This window comes from Sciurus carolinensis, chromosome 13, assembly GCF_902686445.1.
Source record: "Sciurus carolinensis chromosome 13, mSciCar1.2, whole genome shotgun sequence".
Lineage (NCBI taxonomy): Eukaryota > Metazoa > Chordata > Mammalia > Rodentia > Sciuridae > Sciurus > Sciurus carolinensis.
In genome coordinates, this window is record NC_062225.1 from 91,341,062 (window position 1) to 91,362,327 (window position 21,266).

At 51.8% G+C, this 21,266-nt stretch overlaps 1 non-coding gene across 1 annotated transcript; it reads right to left on the reverse strand.

Moving 5' to 3' along the window:
• Nucleotides 1-10,947: 10,947 nt before the first annotated feature.
• Nucleotides 10,948-11,025, reverse strand: Trnai-uau (transfer RNA isoleucine (anticodon UAU)). The gene has a single exon. It is a non-coding gene; the product is annotated as a tRNA-Ile (tRNA).
• Nucleotides 11,026-21,266: the final 10,241 nt, after the last annotated feature.

Consider the following 21,266-nt stretch of genomic DNA (forward strand, 5'->3'; position numbering starts at 1 on the left):
TCTACTGTTCTTGTCCCATAATTTGGGAGTGGTGATCATCTGTGGTACACAGAGGCATCTTCTCTTTGACAGAAGTGAAAGGCGCCTTCTTCATTTTGTAACCGGAGGAACACGGGAATCAGGAGAGACGTGCCACTGAGGCAGAAGGCTCCCCCTTCCTGTCCCAAGTCTTCCTGCTGGTCCTGGGCTCTCACGGTGTTGCTATTCCAGCAGGAAACTGGTTGACTGGTGGCTCTTTTCTACTGCTTGTTCAAAGATTATTGGGACTCTAGGACTTATAAAGCGTGCCAATAAACACCAGCAAAAGGCATTTGCCAGGTAAGAAAACTCACAGGGAGGGGCGTCTAAGAGCTCATTTTAAAGCTGACCCGAGATGTGTGTTCCCCACAGAAGACCAGGCAGCATTCTCTCCTTCCTCCAGGATGCCACGGAGAGCAACTGAAACCATGGAAGCTCCCTGAGAAGGTGACCTTCCGTTGGCTCCACAAAGAGTCAAGCCCAAGAAAGTTAAATCTTCCAATTTCAGTAGAAGGTCACCTTGTATGCAATTGTCAATCCCCAAAAGAGAAAACAAAGCAAGAACAACAAGCATGGAAAGATCGTGATTCCTGTCCTGGATTTGTGGAACTCCACTGGGAGGGTTTCCTCTCCAGATAACAGAAGCATATGGCTGCGAGATGTTACAAAATAGCTTAAACAGCAAGGTAAAAATAAGCAGGAGCAATAACGTATGTGTCACAGACCGAGGCTGTGAAACCTATCTGACAGAAAACACTGACATGAGGGCGGCATATGAAACTAGACCCTTCGAGGAAGGAACGGAGGACGTGGCTGGCTGACTGGGCACAAGCACACGTGTCTGACAGACAAATCCACATCCGCGTGCTCTGTAATGTTCAGATACGTGCACAGAAATGCATTTACATTTCACTTAGCAATGTACGAAGTTCCACTAAATAATGGATTTGGCCAGGTAAATTATTGCCTCAATCTAATCTGGTAGAATATTGAAATCTATTCCTTCCATTCTTCTTAAATTGCTTTCTCCCAGACTCCCTGCTCTGCTTTCTCCCGTCCTCCCTCAAACACTAATTAAATATGGTACATATGGGACCAGGTGTGTTACAAGATCCCAAAATAGCTGTTTGCATGGAACCTGCCCGGAAAACAACTGAAAGGGACACAAAGGAAGGAAGTCCTGCAAGGTCACATGGGCCCTTGTGGAAGCCCTGGGTGGGACTTGGAAACAGAAGGTCTGGGTTCAAATTCCATTCCTGCTGCCAGCTGCCTGTGTGAACTTAGGCAAATTAAATTTTCATCCAGAAAACAAAAGCACTGCCATTTGTGTTAGCCTTTGCAGGGACAGCATAAAGATCAAACGAGTCAAGAGTCGAAACATCGCATAAAACGACACAAGTCTGCGTGTGGAGAAAGCGGTCGGTCTCTAGTCCAGCACTGAAGCCTAAGACCATGCAGAGTGTGGCTGCTTCAGGCTGAGCAAGCTTTTCCATGAGCCCAGAGGCGGTGCAGGAGCTCCGCAGCCCAACAGGCAGACAGTGCGCCTCTGAACACAGGGCCAGAGCTGAGGGTGCTTGGGCCTGTGTGGGCACACACACCATTGCTGCTAATAGAAATGGCATATTGTCATCGGGACCCTTCATGCTTTGCTAAAGGGCTTAGCTTATCTCTAACCAAGGAAATGGTTCTCTCCATCTGTGCTTCACATTGCAGGTGCCAGCAGTATCTTGGAGATGGGCCGGCGGGGCCGAGACGGAAGGACTCCACCTTGAGACTAAGGCTAAGTTGGTGGGTCTCCAGGAGGGACCCTGGGGCAGTGGCAGCAGCAGTCAGCTCCAGGACTGCCATAGCAAAGCCCTGCACACTGGTGGCCAACGACAGAAATGCATCCTCTAGCAGTTCCGGGGGTCAGTCGTCCACGATTAAGGTGTCGGCAGGCTGGGTTTCTCCCGAGACTGAGAGAATCTACCCCAGGCTTCCTCTCAGCTCCCGGGGCTGCCAGCAACCTCTTCAGTTCCTTGGCTTATAGATGTGTCACTCTCATTTCTAAAGATGCCCCTTAGGGACTGTGTCCAAATCCCCTCTTCTAACAGAGACACCTGTGACTGGATTAGGACCCACTCATGCCACCATTAGTTTGATTGGATCTGCTGAGACCCTGTTTCCAAAGGAGGTCACAGCCCCAGTCCCGGGGTTTAGGACTTGAGCATGTCCTCCCAGGTGACACAATTCAATGGGCCACACTTAGATGCTGTTCAAAGGGCAGACCCTCCTGCTCTGCTCCACCTCTGTGGGGCAGACCCTGGCCCCTGGCCCAGCAATCGGTTTGACTGGCTTTCCAGGAAACTCTGAGTCTCACTTGCCTTTGAGCAGCCCTGGCCCAGGGAAAGCAAAGAGAACCTGAGAAAACAGAATGGCTGACTGGCAGGGTTAAGGAGGAAGGAAGGACCGGAGCAGAGTAGGTGAGAACAAATAAGAAAATGAAGAAAACAAAAGAGTAGAGTAGGTAACTTTATCAATATATTTTAATCAGATTCCAAAATGATTAGCAATTAAAAATGAAATTTAATTTTAAGGTGCACTGGGAAAGCCGGGGAAGCTGGTGTGGGATAGGGGCAGCGTGATGACTGAGCAAGCCACTGTCCCACCTCCGCCTTCCCCTGCCAAACCCTCGTCTGTCTGTCCACTCAGCCCTCTGTCTCTCTCTCCTCTGCTCATCCTCCCACTCTCCAACTCTGCCCGCCTCTTCCTTCCCCCTCCCTCCTACACCCCAGCTTTCCACTGTCAGTGAGCTCGGGACCGTCTCCCACCCTACACTGAAGCGCCAAGTCCAGACAGACACCAGTGGCCTGCTAGCACGGCTGGATCTTATCACAGATTCCCTGGAGGAAGAATCTGTTGGGCACAGCCTGGTTCCAAAGCCCAGCTCTAAGTCACTATCTGAGGCCCAGGGTCAGGAATCTGAGGATCAGGATGACCGCCAGAGCTGGTGAGGTTCTGCAGGTTCTGCAGGCCTGGTCTTCACTCTTGCTCTGCTGGATTTCCACCAACCCCAGTGGACCCGCCAGGGGGAACTCTAGGTCGCAGCAACTCAGGGATCTCAGCGGATGTTTTTAAAAAGCCAGATGACTAGGTGAAAATCACCCATTTAATCTCGATTGAGACAGAAGCCCATAGATTGGAATTTAGGGGAGCTAAGATTAGGAACAAAAGTCAACCACGGAGCCAGTGGACACCAAAGGAATCTAAGAAGTCAAGTGCAGAACAAGTATGGAAACCTAGCGGGGTGTGAGGAGGGGTCTGCCTCCAGGGGCGGGGCTCAGGAGTCCAGAGACGGCTGGGCTGCCACCCTGACCAGGGAGATCACTTCACAGGGGCCAGTGAGAGAGCCAAGTGCCAAGAGAGAGCCAAGTGAGGTTTGAATGGGCCATTCGAGAAGGATTTTCTCCCAAGACACAAACACAGCGGAAGAAACCCACTTGCTCACCTGTGGGTAGAGCCCGCAGGACATCTCAATAACGAAAAGTCGCTGAAGGAAACGCACGGCGGGTGTCAGGGCACTGGCCCCTCACTGCCTTCTGTCAGGACAGACCCGCGTCCGGGTGCCGTGCCCACTGGCCTCTGATGCCCGGCTCCGGGGTCTGGTGTCGGATGAATGTTGTAACAGGCTCTCCTCGGTTGCTTTAAGCAATGCTGTTCTGAAAAAGAAAATAAGGAATCGAGGTGAATGCAATGGAGAAGGCTGCTGAGAGTTCAACTGGATTCAGGGACTCCCTCGCCCACACTACGTCGGATCAGGGGAGGAATGCTTTGCGATTTCGCAAATCCGAATGATCCCTCCGGATTTGCAGTAAATTAGACACGCGGTCCCTCAGCCCTTGACACACATTGTGAGGAAATTATTTGATTTATTTACTTGATATACTTAAAGCACTCCACTGCTCTGAGAGCGACTGGATGCATGAAGAAAATACAAATCCGACACTTAAACAAAATGCCGCAGGCGAGAGTCCCCGTCAAAGGAGAAATACGTGCAAACTGTGCCTGGAGGCGGAAGAGGAGGAAGCCATTGAGGGAACCACATGGGCTTTGTGGACCGGTGAACCCAAAGCTGATTAGGATCGGCCACACCTGCCCGTGATTTCATCAATCCCCAGACTGACGATTCTGCCCGAAACCACCTCTGAGGCAGGTCGCTCCGGTCCTTCTCCAGGAGCCCAGGACGCCCGGTCCAGGCTCGGAGCAGAGCCCAGGCTGAGCCGTGCCCCTTTGACAGTGCTTCCTGGACCATGCGTGCCTTCAGCTCAGGTAAGCGCAGGCATCCCAGTTGCACATGAGGGACCTGAGTTTAAAGCACAAGCGTGGCTTGACCAGGACAGTGCAGTCCACAGAGTGGCAACTGTGACGTCAAACCCCTGATGTCCACCCTAGCAACCTGCTGTCATGATGGTGCCTGGCCATGAGGATGGCATTCTTCTCTTTCATTCTTTCTTTAAAAAATTAGAGTAAGATTTGCTTTACATGCACTCTTGTACACTTACACGTGAGACCTGCATTTACACAGTTCTTACGTTTTATCTCGTTTAATAATGTTAACACAGGGGTAGCCGATAAGTTGGTCTCAGCAACTTGCAAATGATCAGTTTATGGTTGGGCCAGAGTTTGAGTATTAATTTTCTGACACACAAACCAGTAAATTTCCCTGTAACACATTTACTGTCTACCACAGAAGCAAAAAATGGGATTTTAGTACAGCCTAGTTGTTCTCATAATCCTGGCAAAAATTAAATGTATTTTATTTCCAGTGTATAGAGCAGAGCAATGACCTGAAACCAAAACAGCCTTTCAAACAGGAGAAAATACATTTCTTGAGATGCACATTTATGTGTCTTGAACTTATTACTTGTATAACATTTGGGGTAAGAAAAATATCAGTTTTAACTCTTTTAAACAAAACTGTAAAATGAACATTCAGTCATCCTGGTTCTCAAAAGTAGATGGTTCAGAAGTCTTTTTAGAAGACAAAACCTTTTCAAATGATATTTTGTAAAGGTTTTGCGTTGCTCATCTGCCTCCACTGAGAATATTTTTCAATAGTTAAACACATTATATTCTCCAGTGAGACGCTCAGTTAATTAATGCCAGGTTCTGGAGAAACAGCTGAATAAGATGACTTCAAGAAGTTTAAGAAGTAGCGCCCTGAATTATGTATTAGCTTTTAGCACTAACCTCAGTGTGTGCATAGGAAGACTCACCATACAGATGCCACACTTACCACAGCTCAAGGCAGCCTCTTTGTCTTTGTGATGGACAAGTTGCCTTCAGTTGAATCCAGGCTTTGAGTTTTGACATCTGATCTGTTCCTGGGCCAGTAACAGCTCAACTCTTGTGATGCTGGGCAGCTGCAGCAGCCACAGCTCCTGAGATCACAAGCTCTCTCTACAGTGTGCTGTTGCTAACGTAGGGGTATGAAATGCAGTTCCACTTAACTGCATATCTGCCTTTGGGTGAGTTTGTTGGGACACAATCCCAGGTAAGTCAGATAGCACCTGTACTCATGGGTAACCAACAGGTGCTTGACAGGCACCCCAGAATGAGACACCCAGCCACTAGGGCCTCTTCTTCAGTGAAAGCTATGATTGATCCACTCGTCCTGGGTCTGGGAATGTGTGATTGCTTGAGCGAGGCCCTAAGAATCTCTTACAAATTCTTCCAAACTACGACTTGGTTGAAATTGCGACTCAGAAGGTGTAATGGAAATATCTGTGCCCTGATCGTCCTCAAATAATTTCCTTTGGCCACCTGGTCCTCTGATGATCCTCACCTGTGTCCGTCTACTGTGTGGAGGTCAGACAGTGAACCAACCACTCTGTATTCATTGCTGCGGTTGTAGCATAAAGGTTGTTGCCCAATAAAACTTATCTATAAAACCAGGTGCAGGGAAGATGTGGCCATGGTCAGTGGCAGACCCTGCCCTGCCCTGCATCAGTCCATGATCCTGCTAGCCTGAGTTGGAATAGTCACGTCTGGGCTCTGGAATGTTCATGTCGGTCAACGTGCTTCTCATATCTGCAATTCCTTGAAGATCACAACGCAGGTGGAGAGTCCTTCCTTGAACAACCAGACACTCCCTGTGGTGGCTGCTTCAGAGCACGATATGTAACTGCAGTAACTCTACGCAGCAGGCTTGAGGGAAAGGGAATGAGGGAGGGGAGGGGGACACACAACCCAGGCGGGTGCTGCTGAGCTGACCACCGCTGTTTGAGCAAAGCCACGTGCCCATCTCAAGGATCCTTCTCCAGGGTTGGCGTATGTACTATCGAGGACTCAGGAGAGGGGCAAGAATTCATCCATCGGTCCCTTTCCCATTGGTCAAAGCTGACTCTGCGGGACCTTGTACTTCCAGGTGGAGCACACGTAGGCACCGAGTGGGACTACTGGGCTTCGTGGTCAGAGCATGGCCACACAGATGGGCGTGAGACAGGGGCTGAGGGACGTGCCCCACGGCAGCAGTTCTGCTTCACTGGGTGGGCAAGTGGCCAACAGCCAGGAGGTGCACAAGAAGGGGCCCTGCAAGCCACACCTATGGTACCGGAACACAGCCTGCCATACCCAGATCCCAGCGATGCTCTGACACAGAGCTCCTCTCTTTCCCCCTTTCCTTTCCCTTTCCTTCTGTTCGTCTTCTTTTGACCATAATGGCTGTGCTTATTTCTTCCCTAAATGAGGCGATGAGTCCAGTCAGTCAGTCCCCTTCAAGGTGGTGGCTGACTGTACCACCGGTAAGACAGGGCTCAGGTGGACGAAGAGAGCCCACTGCAGCTGCCGCTGATCTTGACACCACAGTGGACGTTCACGCGTCTTCTCTCCCCGCCTACTAGCCTATAGGGCCCTTGGGAGTTCCACTCCCCCTTATATTTCCACTGCCCTTACCAGCAATTTGGGTGGCTGGGCTCACCTCTTTGGTGGGCTGATCCCGACCTTCAGACCCTCATCCCAAAGGATATGAGCTTATGGTCATCTCATCTTTAACGGATGTCACTCCCAAATTGCGCATTTATTTTCCTGGCCAGGAAGGTCATGCAGTGACCTTGGTGAGTCATTTAGGGTCAGGGTCAAGGCCTTCCTGGTCTGCTGTTCAACTGGCACATGGAGCCAAAGAAGGGGGAAGGAAGGCACTCCCAGCTTGAGGGGCCTCCCTGGCCCTGTTCAGAGACCTTCCTGTTTGATGTGAGGACTGCTACAGAGGTCACCTAACGGTCAGGAAAGGGAGGCCCCCGCTGCCCGCGGGTGCTGAGTGAGGCAGTGGGCAGGGAGCTGCACTTCCACCCGGGGGCGCCCTGCCCTGGAGACCCGTCCCCCGTATCAGTCACCGGCTCAGCTCCGATGCTGCAGTCTGGAGGCCTTCTGCCAACACCACCTGCAGCCCACTGCAAACCCAGTCCTGAGTCAGCCCTGCACCATCCCACCGGGAAGCTAAGTCTGTCCTGCTCTTAGAGCACGATTCCACCCCTGGGTGCTCACGCACCTCGGGAATTCAGTTCTCACTGCTCTGCGGGCTGGGGAGTCCACGCTCAAGGTTCTGGCCAGTTCGGAGTCTGGCTCAGAGACTGCCACCCTCTTCTGTGTCTTCGTGAGGCAGAGGGCGCTGGTGGGACCCGGGCTCAGTGCCAACTGACCTGCTTTATTTTTTCCTCATTTTCTTGATATAGTGTGAGTGCAGTAGCTGAATGAGAAGGTGTGATGGTTTGGAGGTGAGGTGTCCCCCAAAAGCTCATGTGAGAAGGCTCAGAGGAGAAGTGGTTGGGTTGTGAGAGTCTTAACCCAGTGAGCTAATCAGTGAACTAGTCTTAATCAGTGAACTAATCCCCAATAGCATAACCGAGTGCTAACTGAAATGGTGGGGTGTGGCTGGAGGAGGTGGGCACTGAGGCGTGGCTGTGGGGTAGATATTTGTACCTGACAAGGGAAGACCTTTCTCTCTGCTTTTTGATCATCACGCGGGCTTCTTCTCTCTGCCACACTCTCCTGCGATGATGTTCTGCTTTACCTCAAGTCCCGAAGAGTGGAGCCCACTTTCTATGGACTAAGACCTCTGAAACTGTGAGCCCTCAAAATTACTTTTCTTCCCTAAAATTGCTCTAGTCAGATCTTTTAGCCACAACAGCAAAAAAGCTACTAAAACAGAAGGTGACCCTCAACCGACTGTTTTTCTGGGCAAGATCACAGATGCGCCACAGATTTGGAAGTTTGGGAAGCGATACCCTAAACAGCAATTCCCCAATCTTCATTCTGGCACCAGACACATCAGAATAACCAGAAGTGCTGATTGGAAAGACAGACTGCAGAACAAATAATTAATACTCTCTGTGAGTTGGTTTTAGGGATCTGTATTTTCAACAAGCTTCGTGGATAACTTTGGTCCACTGCCAAGATTGAGAAAGCAAATGTCAAGAGAAAATTGGCTGAGATCAAAGGGATAGCAGGAGCTCACCAGCGGAGTTACTTGGGATGACAAGTCCTCCGCAGCCCACACTGCACGTTTCACACCTGTGTGCACTTTCTGGGGTGGAACTGGAGAGGGGGGTCACTGTCCAGTCAGCAGGGCTCGCCACACTCCTCACTCCACCGGTCTCCACCCCTGTAAGTCCTTGTAGGGGTCACTTTTTGGGGGGTCTCGGCTTTCGCAGCTGGCAAGTGAGAGGAAGATGATTATGCAAGAGTGTATACCAGGCCCTTTCTTCTTATGAAATTCTAAAGAAATCCATGACCTCATCATTAGGGAATGGCTATTAAGCTTGTGTTTCCATCGGCAGATTTGTCCAATTTTATTCTGACTTCTCTAGTCCAACCACATTTTCACGGGTAAGCAGAAGGGCAATGACAAGGCTGTGCCTAGCAGCATCTGTCCCTCCAGAGGTAGCGATCAGTGGGAGCCCTCTAGGAGTGAAGTAGGCGCTTCACAACTCGAAAAGAAATAAAGTGACTTTACGGTGCAAAACTGCATGTCCGAGTTGAAGAGTTCTTCACCAGGTGAAATTCTGTCTGACTTGGATTTTCCACTTTACGACCCGTGTCTTTCCAGGGGAGACTATGCATAAATCAATTACAAAGCACCCTTGGGTGCACACGTTTTCATGGATGCTCGATATTCCTCTAGCCAACAGAAAGGTGTAAGCTGGTGGAGGGGCATATTTTTCTCCTCCATCATTCGGATAGAATCTCCCTTCTTGTCCATCTTATGTGATTTGGAGGGTTCTGCTTGAGAACTTAAGCCTTTGCTTCCAGCCCTATAAAAGTCATACGAAAATTCACCATGTTTCCTGCCTCGTGCTAATTCCTGGCATCAAAACCTGTAATCTCAGTGCCAATAGAAATCAGGACTGCTGTCCTGGAGAGGGCCTCTCCTCCTCAGGCCCAGCAGTAGATAATGAAGTCGTAACGTCACATGAAGAGACCTTGTGCTGAGATAAGTTCTGGCCGTTGGTGTGGGGCTGCAGCCCTGGCGGTGTGGGTGGTGAACTTCCTGCCTCTGATGGCCCGTGGCTGCCCGAGAGCCCGTCCACCTCAGCCCATCTGTCTCCCATTCTTCCTTTTGGACATCTGCATTAACAAATCAAATCACAGGACTGGTTTCCTTGCCATTCCACAGAGCTCTTAAAGCCAATCTAATTTAGCTACACTCACAAAAGACGAGCGCCCGGGTTCCCTGTCTGTAAGGTGGAGAGTACAGGACACAGAGCTCTGTTGCCAGGAAGCTGGGCAGGTGGACAACGTGGCAGGTGGACAGCGCAGCCTGAGCCAAGCCTTGGTCCTCCACCACGTGCTGCTCGCTGACAATTGCAGGAATCGCACGCCTCGTCCCTTTCTGTCTGCTGAAAGTCTGCTCCCTGACCTTCAGCGCTAGTCACTTCACAGTGTCCAGATGTGGCCCCTTCATCATGCACCGGAGGGACTTGGAATGGCCTCCCACTTGCTGGACGCCAGTCTAATGACATGTGCACCTCCCTCCTGTGCAGCCTGTGGGTTAACGTCAGGGCTTTGTGGCCTGGGAGGTGTGAATTCATAATGAGGTCTGTGCGTGTGGACTTTAGCAGCTTGTCAGACGTGTGAGTTGAAGATAATGAGTTCAAGTCCAGGGGTGGGTTTCTCTCCAGCTTGCTGGTTTATTAGCAGAGATGGTAGAGACCCAGGAGCCACCTCAAAAAACACGAGCTTTGTGGAAGCTGGAGTGGAATGCTCTGTGGTTAAGGGCAAAGTCACTGCAGGGACTGGCCCGTCCATCTAGCACCTGCTCCTTTAGGGAAACAATTGGCCTTCATTTTCACCAGGGTGAGGAGCAACCCAAAGACACCTTGAAAAACAAAGATGATTTAATGGGAAACCTGATCTCAATCATTCACCAGGGAGGTCTCCAGCTGCACGGGGTTCTGGGCACCTCGGCAGTGGTTGGTCTGAATTGCAATGTGCTTGAAACACACACTGGATTTTGGGTTTTGATGATTAATTACGAACACAAAAAGGAAAATACATCCTTAGGTATTTTATGTGTATAACATACATTAATGACAGTATTTTAGGTATAATTGATCAAAATAAAATATATGTTGAAATGAATTTTGCCTGTTTCTTTTGCTTTCCTCAGTAGCTTTCTGGGATGTTTGGTCTTGGGCATGGTGGGGACCCTGTTCCAAAGATAATCTGCAGCCTGACTTGCTCTTGACCTGACCTGAAAACCGACTAAGCCAGGAATTTCTTCATGCAATCAATTAATCCTTTTATTTCTGTATATTCCATTTTCTTAGAGTTACATTTGGGAGATTTTTAGATGACAGTTAATAAGTTAATTCTTCACAGTCTGTAGTCTTACTATCTATATGCCAGATTTTATAGTTAAACTCATATTTAAACATGTATTCTCACTTTTTTTGGGGGGGGGTTACTGGGGATCGAACCCAGGGCCTTGTGCTTATAAGGCAAGCACTCTACCGACTGAGCTATCTCCCCAGCCCCTGTATTTTCACTTTTAAAATAACGTTGACATGGAGTTCAATGGTGCAAACTTGGAAAAATTATTTTCTAACCTATCCCAAGTGGCTTCTGCTTCCAGTATCACTGCAGCAATTGCCAAAAAAGGGAGAAGAGTGCCTTTGCTTTCATTCATGACTGACGGCTGCACAGGTGTCTAGCAGCAGGTGTCCAGGGCTCCAGAGCCAGCGGGGCTGGGAAGGCCTCTCCTGCAGATCCTTCTGGTCTTCCTGATCTGCAGCGAGCAGAATGCACCCTTCCACTCTGCCGAAATTGGTCATGTGCATCATATTCTTGTAAAATGATTTTTTTTTCCAGATGAGTACATTTTTCTTTTTTGTCTTGAACTGAAATTAACATAATGAAAATTAGCTAAACGTGTGTAATTCGACGGCATTCCGTGCTTTCACAGCATTGTGCAGCCGTCACCTCTGTCTTGTTCTGAAATATTTCCATTGCCCAGAAGAAACTCCACGCCATCAAGCAACGCGCCTTCCTCCAGTCCCTGCCACCAGCAATTTATTGTCTGACTCTGAGCCGAGCCAGTCTGGGTCGCTCATATAAATGGGGTCACACAAGGCGACCATTTCCCAGGCCTCTGAGGCTCATCCGCGTTGCGTCGTGTACCTGCGCTCTGCGCCATCTTGTGTCAGAGCGCTATTCTGGGCACGGGTTCCGTGTTTTGTCCGTCCACTCTCCCAGTGCTTTCCGCCCTTCTCCTGTCGTGAGCACTGCTGCCCTCAACATCGGAGCACAGGCGCTATCCGAGTCTGTGTGGGTTCTTCTGCATGCGTGGCGACGGTGCCTGCCGTGGTGCCTGCAGTGGTGCCTGCGGTGGTGCGGGCCGTTCTGGCAGCTGCCGTGCTTTTCTACGGAGGCTGCCCATTTGGCCTTCCTCCAGCAGGGTGGGAGGCGCCAATGTGAGGGTTGCCACCGCAGGTTCCTTTGTAGGCGTCCACACATTGTTCTTGGACGTGCATCCGTTCTGTCCCCTAAACCAATTTGTGAACAGTTCCAAGATAAAACCCAGGATGAAGAGGATGAAGAGGCCCTGGGCCGCAGTCACGCCATGAGTGAGAGCAGCCACATATCCCTCCTCTTACCTGAGCTGGGAGTCTGAAAATCAAGCTCTGGACCTTCATACTATGAAAATCTTGAAAAGCATGTTTTTATATGAGCCTCAGCTCAAAATAGACTTGATAGTAAAAATGGTCTCTCTGAGCTGGGATAGCTTGGCCGGAGAGATGGGGACACTCTTCCAGGAGGGAGAACCAGGGTCGCCCTCACTGGTGCTGACTTCGCCTCTCTGGTTCCAGGACTCGCCTGGGTCCCGTGAGGGTCCCCGTGAACTCTTGCTCAGGCAGTCCTTCACTGCCACCACCCATGCACAGTTTGGGTGTGCCAGAAAAATCCATCCGGAGCCAGGCAGGGCAGGTCGAACTCAGCAGGGACAAAGGAGGACCCACGAAGGAGACTGGAGATTAATGCAGACCGAAGTGGACTTTCTGAGAACTGAAAGTAAGCCTTGGTCTCCCAAATCAGATAGTACATGTCATTAAAGTGCAGAGACGTGGATCTTCCCAAATGTTATCAAGTGTTGAGAAAAAGGAGATACTACAGACAGTATCTGAAGGCAGAATTTGGAGAAAAATGAAACAATTTTCTTTCTATGCCATACCAAATTCAAATGGTTAATTATACTGGTTGTCCTAGATAGCCTGATGCTCAAAACACCTCATTTATTCCCTGGTCCAGATATTGTCCTACAGGCATGTCCCTGGGTCTTGGGCATCTCCTTGCCCCGACCTTGCCAAGTCTACTTTCCTCAAATCCCTTTGGGGCCCCCAAATCACCTCTCGGGCTGGCTCGGAACAGTTCCCCAAAGCCTGTTGTTCTACCACAGAATGATGTAAACTCCTTGTCTGGCCTCATTGAAGTGTTTTTGGAAAAGCAAAGCAGCAATTCTCTCTTTCTGTAAGAGGCTTCTACTTTGCAAAGAGAGGGCTCACGCTGCAACCATCTCCTGAGATCACAAGCGTTTACTGCGCAGTGTGAGAGGAGTCACGGACAGAAGGTGACTTGAGGAGCACCTAGCACCAGGCTGCTGGGGAGCTAGGGACTAAAGACACAGGACAGGAGGAGGAAGGGAATCTCCTCACCTGGGAGAAGAGAGGCTTCAGAGGCCACGAAGCCTGATCACCTCCATTCAGGAGGAGCAGAGCACATGGACGGCGTCCATGATCCCCGAGGGCAGCACCAGCACATGGTCACGGAGGAGAAATTTCAGCTTAAAGCAGCCCTCTTGCTGGGCATAGTGGCTCATGCTTGAAATCCTAGGGAATCGAAAGGCTGAGGCAGGAGAATTGCAGTTCCAGGCCAGCCTCAGGGACTCTGAGGCCCTGGCAACTCAGCAAGACCCTGTCTCAGGGAAAAAACAACAACAACAAAAAAACAGAAAACCAAAAAAATGGCTGGGGTAAGCATTTCTGGGTTCAGTCTTCAGGAAAAAAATTTTTAAAAAAAGAAAGTAGTCCTTTCATGGATGCTCACCACCTCCATTCCACTGCAAGTGGGTGAGATATCGAGTAGTGATGGGTTTAATAGATTATTACTTACCAAGGTAATTTTCTTACATCAGGCTTTACTCAGCTCCTAAAAGAAAGCTAATGGAAATCATTTTGTGAAGTCCTGCCATGTTCAACTGCCTGACACGATGGTGTGACTTTCTCGAGCCAGCGGGTTATCAGGGGGTGGGGCACAGAGCCCGCACTCCAGGGAGGGCTTGTCAGGAAGCTGCAGCTCTTCCCATCCTTCTGCATTTTTGTACTTTGGTGTAACTAAGGATGTATTCATCTGCAAATAATAAGACTTGCAAATACAAAGATGCACAGTTCAAGAAAACGTCAAGAGATTTATTTCATAAAAGCAGATTGCAGATATGCAAAGAACAATAAAAGAGGCAAACCCCCTTCCCCACACTAAGTGCATAGAATTAGAAGATGGGGCTGGTGGTCACAAACACCCGGGTTCAAAACTGGGAATCAGGACAGAACTGTAGCCTGGTTTCACAGGAAAGGTGGTCAGGAGGCCTCTGCTGCTTAGGGGTGTTGGCAGGAAGAAGCCATGTGACAAGTGGACATGAACTTGCTCTTACTTGGCACCTCTCATCACCTTGACGAGTCACCGTGAAAGACGGCTGCAGAAAGAGCTCCATGCCCAACAGCTTTACTGAGTCATCTGCATGTGACTGCAGACCCCTCCCTGGGTGCCCTGCCACCCGGTCTCTGCTAGCGGCAGCCTGCCTCCTCACCACCTGCATCTTCACCTGTCCCAGTGGCTCCAGGATGATACAGCCCACAATTTGGCTCCATGGAGGGTGGGGTGGAAGCAGACCTGCCCTCTCTGCCCGGAAGTCCTGTGGGCTTTGTCAAGTCTTGTTTCTCCAGTCCGCACGGCTACGATCCCTTTCCTCTGTTCACCAGTCTTCCTTTCCTTGGGCCAAGATTCCTCGGGAGCTTCCTGTCTCTCTCTTCTTCCAGACTCATCTATGTCAGAAATATGTTATGGGCTGGACCAGAAGAATGCTGGGGACAGACAGCAGTGCATGTGCTGACCCTGTGGAGCTGAAGTGACCCGGCATGGTTTGGAGCCGGGTCTGCAGTGCTGCCAGTGTGGACCTGCTCTCAGCATCCTCTGGGAGTCTCTAGCCCTGGCTCCCTCTGCTCCTAATGCCCTTTGCTCTCTGAGTCTCAGGTCTCCTTGTCACGGGAAGTGTGATTCCCTCCCTGTCCTGGATCCTCTTTCACCTCAGTAGCTCTGTCCCGTCCCACCTGCTCCCTGGACGGGTCAGGACTGCCTGCCTGGTACCATTACCATCCCAAACCCTGCTGCCCGACTGAGTCTGGCGTCAGTGCTGTGCTGTTTCAACAGTTGATTTCCTTTCCCCAACATGGTTCCCGTCTCCTTCACAAGATGAGCATTTCCTTAGGAGCAGGAACATGGCTTTGGTTTAGTCCCACTTGTTTGAATATCAAAAACCATGTACCAGGCACAGTGTTTTATATGGCCACCAGGAAAATAAAGATTAGTCACATATTAGCACAGCAGTAGCATCAACACCCCCAGCTCTCAGGGACCGCAGTCACGCTTGGCCAGACATCCAGAGTAACCACTCTCTCAAGATCATTGAGACACGATGACCACGTGATCGTTTGTGTTGGCCACTGAGCTTTTACATGAAATATGTTCTTACTGCAATCGTTTCACTTTAAGACTACATGTAGACAGAACAGATAATCATCACAGAAGCAAAACATTTATGTGTAGAGGAGAAAATACGTAAATGCTTCTTAAAGGCCACATTAAAATATACGGGCAAACTGACTTTCATTGCTGTCACCTCACACTGTGTGAATAGCTGGGTGCCCAGGGCATTCTGGGCAGCAGAAAGAGGCCAGCTCCCTGGACATACCTCCCTCAGCGTGGCGTTTGCCGTGGGCTCGCTCACATCCGAGCTCCCTGTCTGTCTCCTCCGCCTGCTCGCCTCTGCCACAGTAGCCCAGTGTGTTCTCACGTTGTGTCTGGAAGTTAGACTGGAAAGAAAGTTAGCGTTTGATGAGATGGGGGTTTTGAAGCCCAGGAGGAGAGAAGGACTCCAGGTAACTCAACACAGTTGCAGAAAAAGAAAGTTCTGCATGTAAAGGACGGGAGAGGGGAACGAACACCCAGCATGGGGGGAACAGAGAAAACAGGGACCCCCAGGAGTCCCAGGAACGGGTGCCAAAACCCTAGCTTAGGGTAGACCCAAGTTTACTTATGTGCCACATTCGCAGTATCCAGCAAAGTGCTCGTCAAACTTCTCTCTAGTAAGGATTTGTTAATTGAAGATTGAAATGATCAACACACGTGTGCTTGCTACCTGCTGCTGCCCCTCCTCAATCCAGACCCTTCCCGTCCCCCACAGAGCCCCGCTCCTTGCTCCAGGGTGATGGCCAAGTCCTCCTGCTGTGGTCTGGACGTCCTGGACTCGCCCACCCCTTCTGTTTCCAGTCTTCCTCCTGCGCGCCCCAGCATGCCTTGCTCCCCACTCTGCAGACTCCATGTTGCTTCACCTGCAAATGTGCTCCTGGGCCCTGGCATTTCTGAGCTCGTGTCTCCTCATTCTGAAGGTGGCCCATAGGCCTCAGCTCTCCTCCCTGCCCGCCCCGGGGCCCAGGAATCTGCCCTTCTCTGTGTCCATGACCCTTGACGCTCCCTCAAGTCATTTTCGGACACTCTCCATATCTGCTTCTGCCTCCACCACCAGGCTGTCAGGTTTCATGTCTTATTCATCTTCATTCCAAGCTCCTCTTGCTCACCACCCAATTTCTCTGCTCCCTTTTGCCAAATGTCCTTGAAAATGGGGTCTACTCTTGCTGATGTCACTTCTGTTCCCATTCATCCTTGATTTGGCTTCCGCTGGGATTTCGACGGCAATACGTCACCAAGACAGTTCCTGTCACAGCCCAGAAGCTGTCCTGGTTCCAGTTCCTTGGTAAGTTCTCAATACTTAATTTAGAAATAGTTGATGCGTTGACTTGGTTGCTCCCGAGGACGACAGCACCGCAGCTTCCTGTGCCCCTGCCTCTCTGGGTCTCCCGCCCAGGGAGGGATGCCCACCTCATCCCCCAACTTTGCCTGGCCTATCCAGTGCAGGCCCGGAGGCCCCACTCCTTCCTGTGCATGTGACGGGCCTCAAGGTCTCTGCGGCCACTCCGAGTCCCTCCTCCTTCCTCTACTCACTGGATCGACACTAAACTATCATCTTTGCCTTCTGGAGGGAGAACAGGAGGTGGGGGGGAAGCGGCAGAGAACGCGGCTCTAGATGCCAGGTGCTGGCAGGGTCAGAACCAGGGCAGCTGCCCCTGCAGGTGTGCTGCTCTCCAGAGCTGTCCAAGTCCACCCCCAGGGACTTCAGTGGGCAGGCGAGGCTGCAAGCAGTGCTCACAGAGCCACTGACGGAACCCCAAAGGGCATTAGGGCTGGGGCCGCTCAGAGAGCCTCCCAGGGGCACAAATCCTCTCCTTTCTGTCGGTGGCTGACCCCTGGACGCGGCTACTGCTGTGTTCCTGGCGATGTGCTGCCATCAGTCCCTGATTCACACCAGCTCATCTGAGGACTCCAGCCCCAGACTCAACCCAGACTCCAGATCTGAGAGGTCCCTTCTCGCCCTGGTGCCTCCTGGTCGCCTGCCTTGGACTCCTCTAGACTGTGCCTCTCCCTTCCCAGCACTACGCTCTCCATTTTGAATTTTTCTTTCTGAAACTTGTTTCTTTTTGAAATCTTTCTCTAAAAGCCCTAGACTGAGGGTTTTTAGAACTCATTTTTGATAATGAGTTCTCTTCCTGTCCCTGCTGTTCCACAAGGTGCCAGGGTGCCACCTGACTGCGGATGGGATGAGGCCAGGGACTCCTCTGCCTCCCTCGATGCTCCAGTGTTCCCTTGATCACGTCTCCCTGTTTGTCTCTTGGACAGCCACACCTGCACAGGTGCCTTGCCCTGAGGAGTCTCAGGGTCCCACAGGGAACCGGCAGCTCTGATGTCCCACGGTGGCACCTGCCGTTCTCTAATCTCCCGGGGAATCTGGTGCTAGTTAAGGCTGGCAGGCAGAAGGAGCCTTGGCTCTGTCCACCCCACCCTGGTGGCCAGGGCGCCCCGAGCCGGCTGCAGTGCAGGAGCGCCCTGCCCGGGGCGCCAGCAGCTGCTGATTCCAGAGGAAGCTGGCCTGCTGGGTCAGGCCATTTGCTGCCTTTGCCTGCGCCGCACCCTTCGGCGGGCTCCAGGAGTCAGGCCGCACTGTCCCGGGACCCCGGGCTGCACTGCCCCGTTCAGGTCGGCCTCTCCCGCCTCTCTCCTGGAACCCGTCCTCCCGTTTCGTTTTCCTGTCCTGTCGCCTTTTCGCCTCAGCTGGTGTGGAAACACCCTGTGTTTCAGGCCAAAGAAGCAAAGTCCTTGTCCAGCACAAGGTGACCCAGCCCCCCGCAGCTTCCAGGCAGGGGAGGCCCCCGAGGGCCTGCGGATTTCAGAAGCTCAGGCAGGGGAGGCCCCCGAGGGCCTGCGGATTTCAGAAGCTCAGGCAGGGGGGGCCCCCCCGAGGGCCTGCGGATTTCAGAAGCGGCATGTAAATCACCAGAATGGAGATTAAGTAGCAGTCCTTAGGCTCGTTTGTAAACAGTCCGGTGTTCTTGAAATAAACTACTAGTAGGCTCTTTTCACTTGTTTGGTTACTATTTTTTAAAGTGCCTCTGCCTGACCAGTGAGTCCCGTGCAGGCAAAGCCCAGGCTAGGCTGGTGGGAGCTGCCAGGGTTACCTGCGCTCCCAGGCTGGGAGCCTGAGCGCCTGCCCACCCTTCCCACCCCGGGTCTCGGGCTGCACCAGGCCACCGCTGCTTCCAGGCCCCTCACTTGCTGAGCTGGACCAGCTGTGGAGAGCTCCTCCCTCTGAGGTCCTCTCGTGCCATGTGGGTGGGTATCCTGTATCCCCGCGGGCTTCAGGGGGATTTCTCTTGGGGACTTAGGCAGTCAGGAGAAGAGAAAGAGAAGGAACCAAGTCCAACAGGGGTTGGAGCTGTGCCCGCCCAGGTGGCCTATCTGTGCACCCTGTGGCCTGGACTCCTGAGGGAGTGGCCAAGCCTCCCCCCGACAGTGGGGCACTGGTGCTGGTGCTAGAGAAGAGCAGAGGGCAGGGGAGCACGCGGGGGAGTTGGTGGCAGATGCCCGTGCCAAGTGGCAACCCTCCTGCTTAATCTTAGTCATCCTGAGACAGAGGAGCAGAGGAGAGACGGGCAGCAGTGTGTAAAGAGCGGCCCTTTCTGTCCTCCCACTTCTGGGGACAGAATGTCTACACCAAGGACTGGCATGGTTGAGGACCTGCCGCTGGGCCCCACGTGTGGAGAGGACCCTGTGCGTGTCTTTCACTTCAAAGGAAAAGAGCAGTGGGAGCCGCTCCTGCTGGCCTTTGGAAATGCTCAAGGCCTTCACAGGGCAGAGCGCTCTCGGCCTACGTGCCTGCTCAGAGGAGCCACCCTGTCCACAGGGGCACTGAGGGCCAGGTTCCAACCCACAGGTCTAGGGGACACTTCCAACCCCAGTGCCCACCAACTGCGTTAGGTTGGAACTTTCTCCTTCCCCATTCCCAGGGCTTCTGGAAATTGAGTGGGGTTGCTGGGCGGGGGGTGTCCTCTGAAATTATTGAAGCAGGCGGGCAGATCATGGTGCACACCCTGGGAGCAATGGAGGTCCAGCCTGGAGCAGGCCGCTGGGCTCTGAGTCCACCCTCCCCCCATTCCCACCCCTGAGGCCGACTGGAGCAGCAGCTTTGCACTGCTCTGGACACCTGGCCCTCCTGGAGATGGAGACACCCTGGCTGAGCAGACTGCTCTGGACACCTGGCCCTCCTGGAGATGGAGACACCCTGGCTGAGCAGGAGCATGATCCAAGCAGGGCCTAGGAGGTGTACTCCTTAGTGGCACAATTATTGTGACTCTTTTTGTCACTCCCCCAGGGGAATGTCTAGCCAGAATACAGGCCGTGACGTGGATGAATCGGTGACTGTCAGCTGTTTGTGACCTGCAGTCTTATTTAACTTCAGGCCAGATTCCTTGTTTTGAATACTCTCCAGGTTCTTCATAACATTGATGCAATTTTCTTTGCTCTATTGAAATTTTATGAAATGGAGATGGAAAAGAAACAAATTGCTCAAAATCCCATTGCCCACAGATAATCAGGATTGATGATTTACACAGTACTTCCCAGTCTTCTTCTTTGGATGCATTTCACATCATGTTTTCTTGGGTTTAAGATATCATGGATTGTAGGATCCAGATCTAACCCCATCCTAATAGAGCTTTTGGAACAAAGAAAAAAAATCACAGGCACCACTCCATCCGAGTATGGTGGCTGCTAAGATGCACAGCGATTTAAAAGGGGCAAGACCTGCCCAGAAACGTGAGTCCTGGCCCCATCTGTCCCACGGCACTGTGCTTCTGGGCCTTGGCTCTTTTAATCATCTACAGGACAATCCAGCCAGTTTCCTCCTACACCACTGTGGTCTGGTCCTTCCTGTTTCCCAAGCCTCTCTTGGCGTCTCCAGGTGACATCACCATGTCCCCAAGGGCACTCTGAGGGGCACGTCCTACCTCTGCTGCTCTCTGGCTGCACCCTACTGGCCGATGTTTGGACATGACTTGCCAGTCTCTAAACCACACGCACAAAAAAAGCAAACACAAAACGGTATTTAGGGTACCCAGCGTCTTCATGCTGGGATCAGATATCGAGGAGGAAATGAAGTCCTCATCTAAGAAGGTCCTCAAACACTTTTACTAAACTTCACCAATTTTATTGGGGGAAATCTGAGGGATATGTTTATTTGGAGACTAAAACTGCTGTTTGGAGGATCAACCCCAGGCCTCTCTCCCTTTGCCTCCTGCTTTGCCTCCCCACAGGCTTCCACCTGGCTTCCTTCAGACTCTTCTGACTTTTACCCCCCAGTCGATCTGAGCTTGTCTCTCAGTCTCCATCGCACTTTTAAATTCACAGTGGTAACTTCCCCAAACTTGAGAAGCGGAACCATTTCTTTCCATTCTGAATTGTTTTCCACCCCCTGGCCTGACTCGAAGTTCAGGTCAGCCAGGGGTTTGTCTCTCTGCTCCCAGAGCTCTGGTGAAAACCTGAGGCTTATGCAATCGGATTCTCTGGCAGTGTGAGCCCGGAACCCTTCTGAAACCCCAAGAAAGAGTTGACTCCCTGGGGAGGCGGCGCTGGGCACGGGGGAAGGGCATGTCTACAGGAGAGGGCGGGAGCCGGTCCCTCCTGCTCTTCTCCTTTCACACCCAGTGTGGACGGGACTGGCTTCTCCTGCCCCCTGCCACCAAGGTGGACACAGGGAGATGCAGATCCCCGCTGCCCTGGCAGGCGTGGGCACATGCTGAGCCGCAGATGCAAGAGGCAGTGGCGTAGGGCCCGCCTGCCCCAGGAACGCTCTTCCCACTGCCACTGGCTGGAGGCAGGGTCCCTGACTCTGGGATGAGGAGCATAGAGACGGGAGGCGCCTGCCGCACTCTGAGCAAAGCCGCCAGCTCTGGACCACGAGAGAGCCAGACATCTGGGTGCGGCCCTCCAACCCCGGTGTGCCACGGTGCATCTGCCTCTCGATGGTCTGTGGGTGGAAGATCTATCTGCAG